A 4,850-nucleotide genomic window follows, 5' to 3' on the forward strand; every position below is an offset into this window, starting at 1 on the left:
TATGGGAATTATATTACTGAAATGTCTTTACAATCATGTTTTTCCTTGCCTTTGCTGTTTAGACTGTTATTTCATACATTATTAGCCCTAGTTTGAAGATGGAGTGATGGTGGAAAGGGTGTCAAAATAGTTTTGAGGATGTGAGTTTGAGCCTGAATCTCAAACGGTCTGTGGTGACCTGTCATCAGACCAACTGTATATGAGCACCTGGCCATTTGGACTGAGGGATCAAAGGCAATTAGGTGAATACTACACTCCTTGCTCCTGTGTGTGCCATTGGCTACAGAAGCTTGCATGTCTTACCCACTCTAGCCCAATGGGCTCAGATGAACCTTTGACCTGGGAAGGTGAGATAGTGACCTCTATTTTATAAAACTCTGTATTTTTCTGCATCAAAATATTTGAAGGGAAAATAAAATAAGAACTAGGAAACCCCAAACTATGATGAAATAATAGTCACCTCATGACATAATATTCAAGTAATAAAGCATGAGCACTCCATTTTGTCTTAACTCTCTTCCTTCTGCAACCCATGGAAATGTAACACTAACCTCTGGATGAACAGTATTAGGTCAGTCCTGAGCATTATAAATCCCTCCATGATAGTAGATAGCTTTTGTATCAGTGGATGTATATGGGGATACTGTACTTAGACTTATATAGAAAAATAGAAAGAGAAGCATATGTATGTGTGATGTTTTTTATATTAACACTTGTTATAAATTTTTGCAACCAATATTTGAGTGTCTGATTAGACTTAGATGGTCATATACACCTTGTAATGGGCTTTGGTAATTAGCTACTGGAGATGGGTCAGTAGCAAAGACCCATAAAAATTATTAGCTTTTACATGCCATCTTTAGGGTGCAGGTTAGTTGTTCCATAGAAATTACCTTAATCCAATTTATTGACTTTGTTACAAATCAGTTTGCATGCTGTCAAGTACTATCTACTATATATTTTACATTGGTTTGTAAGCACCTTTAGCTATTTGTAGATAGTGATGGACTGGTTTAGCTAATATAAATTGATGGGATGAAAGTAATCGAGAAAGGTCATAATCTTATAGTTGAGAATATTATATGTTCATGTAGTTCTTAGCCAGCAATATGACATGGATAATTATTTGAGAACATCCAAATCCATCCAGTGTAATAAATAGATTACTATACCAAGGATTCCTAATTTTTTAAAATAAAGACCAGTTCATTGTAGGCAATTTTAAAGGTATTTATTTTCATATAATAATAGAGGAAATGGATGATGAACATTTATAGCCTGTTACATTTACTCCTTAATGTGTATTTGCTATAGCAACATTTTCAGAGGTTTGTCAGTTATAAAATCAAAAGGGATGCTGTGATCATCTTTTCTGATTTCTAGTATACTACAGGCTATAGGACTTCCTGAACTAATTCCTGCTCACTTATAATGTATTTTTTAGGAGAGGAAAAGCATCCAGTCTTGATTCTAAAATTTCTAGTGATGGAAAGACCATCAGAGCACTTGCAAATTTTTAAGAAGTTAGGCCTAAAGTCTAATCTAGTATCAACTTCCAGCAATTGCATGTTATTATAACTATGTCTAACAGCATCGAAGACTACTGTTCCATTTCAGTCTCTAGTATGAGAGCTTGAAGACTGTGTTCCAAACACTTTTGAACCTTTTTATTAAACTAGATAAGTTTTGTATAACTTGCAGCATACAGGGCACATATACACGAGATGCTACGGCACAGTAGCACCGAGCTACTGTGGCGTAACTCATTGCTATGGTGTAATAGCACCACTGGGCACGAACCATGACGGTGATACTATTGCGCAAAAATAACGAGCTACTGCACAGTAGTGTCTAAAAAAAAAGCCCTGCAGCAATCGTACTGTGCAGTAATCGCACTTGCTTGGTTAAGTAAGTACTAAATGACTGTGCAGTAACAACTGTGCTGTCCACCACTGATGTAGATATGGCCACAGTGGTGGACATTCCCCAGACTTCCAAACTAACCTGTTCCTATTTTTATGTAAGTTTATAGTTATTTGACTTAGGGTTTCGTTTAGTTTTTCTTCTGATATCTAGCCTGGTTCTCCCTTACTTCGAAATAACCTTATTACTTCTTGTCTTGCCATTGGTCAACAAGAAAAACAATTGATTGCTGTCCTATTAATAACTTATTTCAGGACTGTTTTCATTCCATTGTATCCTAATTGTCTCTTCTGTAGGGTCAACAAACCCACCATTGCAGGCGGGGAGGGGTTGTTGTGTTTTTTTGTGGGGGAGGGAGTCCCATTGTAGACCACGAATTATCTTACCTTTCACATCAAGTTTGTTGTGCTCACTATTTTTATGCTCTTTGAAGCATGCTTGTGGCTCTTTTCTTAACTCTCTTTACTTTATCAATGTCCTATTTTTCAAACTGGGGACACCAGAACTGTATCCAGTATTGTGACAACTGTCTCCATATCTATTGCAATAGCATTAGTGATCCAAAGATCTCGTTATCTAGGTCTTTCAAAATTCTTGGATGCAAGTTTTCCAGACTAGTTGGTTTAAACATGTCTTACTTCAAAATCATCTATGTAACATCCTCTGTACTTGTTGTTCAAATGGGAAGTACTTAATTAGCATCATCTGATATGAATACATTTGGCTTTTTTCCTAAATAGAGAATGAAAAAATCAATCTGTATTACACATATCTTTGAAACTCCAAGTAACTTTCCTTTTCTAATTGGAAGGTTTTCTAGGATCCGGGAAATCAAATAGTGTGAGTGTGTGATGCTCTGTGGGCTCAGGGGATACATTTGTGGATTCTTCTGAATCTGGAAAATGATACAAAGAAGATGATAGGCATACCTGAGCAACTGATAATAAGAAAAGTAATAATATTATTATACTTAGTATACAGTGAGCTTAAGTATATATTTATTGTTGCAATACATAGCCATCAGCAGGAATGGAGTATAGAATGCTTGTGAATATACAGGACCTTTCTACTAAACTTTTAGTCAGTTTAAAATGAAAATCCCCAATTAGCTTTCATGTAGCCACTAGATAGTCAGGTGGCAAAACATCTGATATAAATGTCAATGGTGCATGGAATTCTTTTATCTTTTGTAATGTTAGGCAAAGTCCTTTTTTTATTTTTTTTTATTTTTTTTTTTTGGCTTAGCTGTGGCTATAGCTAGTTACCAGCTAAGTAAGCAAGCGAAGGCGTACTTTTTCAGCGCATATGCTGCTCGGTGCTAAATCCACACATGGCACTTATAGTTTAAGTTTTGAAAGTTCTGAACCTAATCACTTATATTCAGAAGTAACCAGAAATGTCCTTGGATAGGTTACAATATCAACAGATAAGTGAAAAGCATCTAGATTAGCTAAATGACATACCATCTCAAATTGATCAAAATGTCACCCCTCATTATGGAGAGACAAACATTTGTATTTGCTGATTTTATATCCACACTGTATCAATTCAAAAACTCTTAAGGCTACAAACAACAGGACCAGCCTGAGAAATCCACCCTCAATGCTTAGAATCCTCTTCCTTTCTTTTTTGTGTGCTGTAAGTTAAGTGGAGGTGACCTGTAAAGGTGAAATTGGACAGCATCATATAGAGAGAGACTATAGTGATGGGCAAGAATAAAAGATTATTATCAAGGTTCACCCAACCCTTGATAAAGTGACGTGTCCAACAAATATTATCTTCCCTCTTGCCCTTCTAGAAATACCCTGGTATAGTAAGGACTATCAACACAGTTTTGTCACCACGAGAAGTGAAATATGCTTCAGACCTCATAACTCATGAGATAACAGTCACTCCATGACACTTATCTAATTTTCAATCACTTACCTCACTATGCCTTCCTATACTAAATCAAGAATGTGACCAGCTATGTGACTTGAATCAGCAACTGCCTGGGACAGCTCCATCCCTGTCATTGTCCTCATAAGATTGTTCACCGTAGGGTCTCTTTGCTTAGAATATAATTGGCTGACTCGGAGATATTTTTGTGTGTGTAGGGGATCCTTGGAATTTGTCCAGATCTCATCTCCCAGGATTTTTATATAAAAATACTGTACAACGTGATATTTGATCCATGTTTTTGAGGAAAGAACTCCTACACTCTAAGTTGGATGCAAACAGCAACTTCTCCCTGATCCACCTTTGATTAATGCTAAACTAAGTAATGAATCAATACCAAGCATGGAAAAAGCAGTTCAGTAATAGTATCCATCTAAATATTGGTAATATATGCAAGATTGGGAGACTAGTAGTGAATTAAGTCTTGGACTTTTAATGTTTCAGTAACTACAAATTTAACCACCAACATGCGAGACCTTTGTCTGTGAACACCTCTACCTTTTGGTAAAGGCAGTGCAATCAAGAGCATATAGGTTAATGGAGTTTTGTTCCAAACACCAATCAATTATTGGCTTGTTTCCCGTGTCATTTGTTGCAGTGACTGAAGAACCTTTGATTATTGAGTCAGGTATTTTGGGGATCCCAAAATCTCCTGGTTTTTATTATGTACTTCTATTCATTGTAACTCAAGCAAAACAGTCGATAGAATAATATAAAGGGTATCCCAACAAAACAAGGCTTAGAGTCCTAACCTAAATTTTAAGAAACCTATTTTTTCTTTACATATATATGCCTATATCTGCCTCTCTTATTTACATTTAAATTGTTGCGTTGCTGTTATAATGGACTCAGAATAAATTGACTAAATAGCACCCTCTCTTTGCATTTAAGAATGGGGAAATACTGTATTTTCTCATATGCCATGTGGCCCCCAAGAAGACATACCCTTTGGGGGGGGGGGGGGGGAGAAGGAAGGGTGTTATTTTTCC

At 36.4% G+C, this 4,850-nt stretch overlaps 1 protein-coding gene across 2 annotated transcripts in view; it reads left to right on the plus strand.

Annotated features, from left to right (window-relative positions):
• Positions 1-4,850, plus strand: part of CTNNA2 (catenin alpha 2) — a 1,036,033-nt gene that overhangs the window by 615,930 nt on the left and 415,253 nt on the right. The window lies entirely within an intron of this gene.

Source organism: Gavialis gangeticus, unplaced genomic scaffold, assembly GCF_001723915.1.
Source record: "Gavialis gangeticus isolate Ggan-Ray unplaced genomic scaffold, GavGan_comp1, whole genome shotgun sequence".
Classification (NCBI taxonomy): Eukaryota; Metazoa; Chordata; order Crocodylia; family Gavialidae; genus Gavialis; species Gavialis gangeticus.